Here is a 6,074-nt window from a genome sequence, read left to right on the forward strand (position 1 = left end):
AATAAACAGGAGATTTCCAGAGACTTTGTTCAAGAACAATTCACATAATTGGTCACCTCCAGTATCATAAGGAAATATGACCGTGAACTTGTCACTGCGTTTGTTAGCATGACATGATATTTTGACCCCTCAAAAGTTAACTCTCATTTCAGTAAGTTATAAGGAATTGTCAAAATTCTTTTGCACTGCAGGAATTGTGTTGTCTTGAAACAAACTTGTTTTAAATATAAATTGCTTTCCCAGCACCATAGATTTGTTTAAAACAATGTTTCTGTTTACTTTACTTGTAGGTTGTTAGAATTTTTTTACACACATGCCAGATACTAATTATAGGGATGTTAGATAGTTGATTTTTTACTGCCTTTTTGTGGGATTAAAGAAGGGCGACCAGCACCTCAGTCTCCTTCTTATTTGTATAGAATCCCCCACTGTGCAATCCCTTCCGGTACAGAAGTCACGGTAGTCAAGGAAGCCATCTTCCTCTTCCTGGAGGTTTCCATTCAGACAAGTGACCAAGACTCTCTTCAGAAATTTCTCTTGAGAAATGCAGGTCATCTGAGAATCATTCAAGGTGATTTATCTGAGGAATTTATCTTATATATTTTTAAATATCTATTTTTTTGAGGGGGGAAGGGCAGAGGGGAAGAGAGAGAGAGAATCTCAAGCAGACTCCCTGCTAAGCACGGAGCCCAACATAGGGCTTGATCTCATTGGACTCTGAGGTCACCACCAGAGCCAAAACCAAGAGTGGGATGCTTAACTGACTGTATTACCCAGGTGCCCTAAGGAATTTATCTGAAATAAGGAAGGCAGTTGTCCTCATGCTCCATCCTTATCAATATCAATTTCTTCAGACTTGTAAAGAGCATCAAGTTTTGCAATGCTTTGGGGGATTATCAGAAAAACTCCAACACCACAAAAGATCTGAGTGACCAGAATGGCAACCCCGCTATCTACTGTGTTGTTGCCTCTTGACATGTCTTTGCCCTCTTATCTGGTGGCAACTACATGATCTTTTGATAGACTCCATTCCCCTAACCATCACGGTAAGCAGGACCACCTAATCTATGTGTAAATTAGGAAAAAATGATCTTTCTTCAAGATGCCTTAGGGACATCTGTCAGAAAATTGTTACAATACACTGATCTTATTAGAACAAGACACTTGACTACCTTAAGCCCAAAAAATATTTGACATAGTGTGTATATGATTCCATATTGAAAAGAGCGTCACTTCTGTGTGGCAGACATGACTATAACCTCCTTTTGAATTTGTCCCTCAATGGCGTGAAGGGTCACAAGTGGCTAAGAGGACATAGTTGTTTTCAGTTTAGTGGAACCATAATTGTTTACCTGGCGGAAGAAATCTTGGAGTATTAAGAATTCAAAATCAGGGGGCATCTGGGTGGCTCATTGGGTTCAGGTCATGATCTCAGGGTCCTGGGATCAAGCTCCGCATCAGGCTCTCTGCTCAGCCGGGAGCCTGCTTCCCCCTCTCTCTCTGCCTCTCTGCCTACTTGTGATCTCTCTCTCTCTGTCAAATAAATAAAAAAAAAAAAAACTATTCAAAATCAGCAGAACCCCACGCAGGAAGGAAAAGTGGGCCATTAGATTTAATAGTGAGAGGTGCCATTGGATTTAACAGTGAGTGGTTTCACCCATTCGTTCTCAGGCCCATATATTATATCACTATTTCTCTCTGGTTCAGAGGACATACCGCATCTATACATTACCGCCACGGACTGGCATGATGTTTCTCCCTGAGCTACATAACTGAATATTCAATAGGCTTTCTGCTAGTCTGTAAGGCAAACTGCTTTGAAGTGGTGTCACGTGTGTGACCAGCGATCCCACGGGTATTAGTATAATGCCTTTTCTCACTAAAAATTATTTTATATATATATATATGTATATATATTTTTTTATTTGACAGACAGAGATCACAAGCAGGCAGAGAGGCAGGCAGAGAGAGAGGAGGAGGCAGGCTCCCCGCTGAGCAGAGAGCCCGATGTGGGGCTCGATCCCAGGACCCTGGGATCATGACCTGAGCTGAAGGCAGGGGCTTTAACCCACTGAGCCACCCAGGCGCCGCTAAAAATTATAATATTAAAAACAATGTTTTGAAGGAGAAGTTGCGAATGAGTCAGGCATACAGTACATCTATGGACTGTGCTACACTGCAGGTGTATGACAGGAAAAGCAAATCCAATCCAAAATAAGTGTCCATAACGTGAAAGAATGTAATCAATGGGATGCCAGCACCTTTCTGGTCTCATGAGAGTTGGGTCCCACAATGGAGGCTTCCGTCTGTTTCCTGCAAATGTCAAGTTGGACATTCAGCAGTAATAGCAGGCAGGCCAGCCTTGGGGAGGGGAACTCCGAGTAGCCAAGCCCGTGCTTAGGTTCTATGCATGGTAAACCGCTTGGTTTATGACCTCATTGCAGGCATAGAGTATCTCGAGGAATGTCCGGTTTTATCACAAACATCTCATTTACAATGGGAGGTTCATGAATGGAGTTTATCAGGACAGGTGTTCAACCCCTTTAGGAACTGATCACAAGCCAAAAGCTGTTTCTCAAAAGGAGAATTATTACTCACCATAGAGGGTGTGCTTATGCTCAAACATCCTTCCTTCCTCTCTCCCTCCCTCCCTCACTCCCCCCCGCTCTTTCTTTCTTTCTCTTTTTCCTTCCTTCCTTCCAAATTATTTATTTATTTGAGAGAGAGAGAGAGAGAGAGCATGAGCTGAGAGGTGGGGAGGGGCAGAGGAAGAGGGAGAAGCAGACTTCCCATCAAGCAGGGAGCCTGATGTGGGGCTCTGCCTCAGGTCCCCTGAGATCATGACCTGAACAGAAGGCCGATGCTTACCAACTGAGCCACCCAGGCACCCCCAGTTTATTGGAATTTTCATTGGGTATAGACAGCGTTCCAATCTGCTGTGGGACTTTGAGTCATTCACAGTTCATAAAGGTCAAATAGTAGAGCAGCCTGCTGTGAAGCTTACCTTTCCTAGCCTTCTCAGATCCTCGGTCTTACTCAAAATTTGCAGTCATTTGGGCCATCCTATAAATGAATTGAAGAAGCACACCTGTAGTATACGTTACTTGGAAAATTCAGTGAGGTTGATGGAGCGTTATGCCTTTTCTCTATCGCTGTCAGATGCAAGGTATGTTAACTTGCCCTTCATATTGACAAGGAGATCCCCATGGACTTCAGACAGGTGAGAGGCCCCTCTCAAGTCATTTCTACATTTTATTACTGGGTATTTTGACAGGAAACAATAATATATTAGAGCAGCATGATGCCCAGTGAAAAGATGGGACTATCAAGGACCCAAGGGCCAACTGTGGCACACAGTTCAAGAGCTACGGTGTGCTTGGAGCACCTGGGTGGCTTAGTCGGTTAAGCGTCTGGCTTCGGCTCTGGTCATGATCTCAGGACCCTGGGATCGAGCCCCACCCACATGGGGCTCCCTGCTTGGTGGGAAGTCTGCTTCTCCCCTCTACCTCTCCCCTCTCTGCTCGTGACCTCTCTCTCTCTCTCATGTTCTCTCTCAAATAAATAAAATCTTAAAAAAAAAAAAAAGAGCTACCATACTTCTGAGACCAGATAAGTAAACTAGTGCTCCTGCCAAGTGAAAAGAACCTTCTGATGTTATTTATTGAAATAGTATTTTTGAGATCAACAGATGTAAAATAAAAACTGTCCTTATTTGCTCCAGTAAAGAAATTATATCTGGATTGGCCATTAGAATTTGGAAAACGGATTCAGCCAATGATAATCAGCTGGATAAGGATGTTCAGGAAACATTTGGGAGACTCTGGTGATATCTGCATAGGTCAAACCAGCTACCTGTGCATCTTCTAAGTCTTGGAAGGTAGCATTTAACTTTGTATTTCCTCCCCCACCTTTCCCAGCCTCCTCCTGAGGATATGATATGGATTTTGATTCACTTTCTGTTGGGGAGAGGGAGTTAGAAGAGTTTTCCTTCGTCTTTTCTACCATAATAGCTAAGGTAACCATATAATCTATTGTTAAAACCAGTACATTTAAAAAAAGATTTTATTTATTTATTTGACAGATAGAGAGACAGCAAGAGAGGAAACATAAGCAGGGGAGTGGGAATGGGAGAAGCAGGCCTCCCGATGAGCGGGGAGCCTGACACAGAGCTGGATCCTAGGACCTTGGGATCATGATCTGAGCTGAAGGCAGATGCTTGATCAACTGAGCAACCCAGGTGCCCCAGAAGAGAGAGTCTTAAGCAGACTCCACACCCAGCATGGAGCCTGATGTTGAAGATAGATCTCAGGACCCTGAGATCATGACCTGAGCCTAAATCCAAGAGTTGGATGCTCAACCAACTGAGCCACCCAGGCTCCCCCACTACCTGATCTATTTCAGCCTCCACACTAAGGAGTGAACCCCACCAATGAGGATGGTCTCTCCCCATTCCTGCAAATCAGTGTTAAGCTTAGAGCCAATGTCCAACAATCCCTGAGAGGTGTCGGTATTTGCTTTCTCCACTGCGCTGTCAATCTGGTACATGAACACTTTCCTTGTGGAAAGCAGGAAAGGAAATCCCAGAACACACTAGCATATTACAAGGTGCTTTCCTAAGTGCATCGGGCCTCATCCCAATGTGCTAGGAATGAATGCCTGTGTATAGACACAGGTCTGAGAATTAGGGGGAAAGCTGAGACTGCTGTGGGAGCTGAAAACAGGCCTCTTCAAGCCCAGAGGGGTGTTGCTGTTGTTATAGAAATCAAATAGAACCTCCATGGGCTCTTCTCCAGGGACTCTAATTATAGGCCTGGAGATGATCAGGGTTGGTGGCGGTCAGCACACAGATTCAGATTTCCCTAGCTTGATAACTTCCTCAGGTAGGGTTCTTACAGGTGCTTCTGCAAAGAGGAGAGAGACAACCCTCTGAGACATTCCATTCCTTCCAAATTTCTTTATTCCTATTCTCATAGATCCAATCTTTTTCAATCATGGCTCTAATTTTCACACAAGGGACCAAGAAGAGCTGAGGATTAGCTGATATTACTCAACAAGCCACTGGATCAGATTCTGTATTTTATTCTGGCCAGCAACTTAAAGAGATAAAAGGTTTTGGGTGTTTATTTTATTTATTTATTTATTTATTTATTTGGGTGGGGGTAAGCTCTGCTTTAGGAGTTTGTTGTCATTCACTAACCTCAAGCGTTCTGGAACCAACTGAACCAACAAAATTTCAACCAATTTTTCTCAGTCTCCTAATCCTAGGTTAAGCCTGAGATTCGTGGTCCACACTGGGACACTTTGGAGAGTGAAATGGGCACACTGAAGAAAATTATGCTGGTGTAAGGAGCATACAATATCCAGGAAACACTGGACATAGGATTCCTCAACTCATGCTCTTTAGACTGTCCTATGGCATTAGCCATGTGGTTGCCCAAAGTCTTACTATCTTCAGTGGAGATTTCAATCCAGATGACAATTTGATTCAATCTGAATGAAAAGGTTGCCAGAGAGGCATGCCTTAATACTTGCTTACTTTGATTTTAATTCCAAGTGTACCAAACAACCAGTCCCAGACTCTCTGTCTTTCCATCAGGATCTATTGCTAAAAATTTCCCTATATTCACTCATCTTACAATTTCTTATCAGTTAGGGTATTAGTATCAAATGATATCTAACAGAGAGTGTTGGACTGCCTGGATTCCCATTAAGTAACTGTTCAAGTTAAAGGATGGTATATTCTGGACTGCCCAGAAGATGTGATGTAGGGTCATATAACTTGGGTTATATGGCCTCTGATACCAACATCTACTACAAAAATGGCAGAACCGCTCTCATTTAGTTATATATATATATTTTTTAAGATTTTATTTATTTATTAGAGAGAGAGAGAGAGAGAGAGAGAGAGAGATCACAAGTAGGCAAAGAGGCAGGCAGAGAGAGGAGGAAGCAGGCTCACTGCTGAGCAGAGAGCCCGATGCGGGGCTCGATCCCAGGACCCTGAGATCATGACCTGAGCCAAAGGCAGAGGCTTAACCCACTGAGCCACCCAGGTGCCCCTAGTTATATTTTTT

General features: G+C 43.3%; 1 long non-coding RNA gene across 1 annotated transcript; it reads left to right on the forward strand.

Moving 5' to 3' along the window:
* Positions 1-486: 486 nt before the first annotated feature.
* On the forward strand, positions 487-5,035 carry LOC116858735. The gene is made up of 3 exons (XR_004381004.1): positions 487-571; positions 3,918-4,015; positions 4,974-5,035. It is a non-coding gene; the product is annotated as an uncharacterized LOC116858735 (long non-coding RNA).
* Positions 5,036-6,074: the final 1,039 nt, after the last annotated feature.

This window comes from Lontra canadensis, unplaced genomic scaffold, assembly GCF_010015895.1.
Source record: "Lontra canadensis isolate GAN:19392208 unplaced genomic scaffold, GSC_riverotter_1.0 scaffold4, whole genome shotgun sequence".
NCBI classification, from domain to species: Eukaryota; Metazoa; Chordata; class Mammalia; order Carnivora; family Mustelidae; genus Lontra; species Lontra canadensis.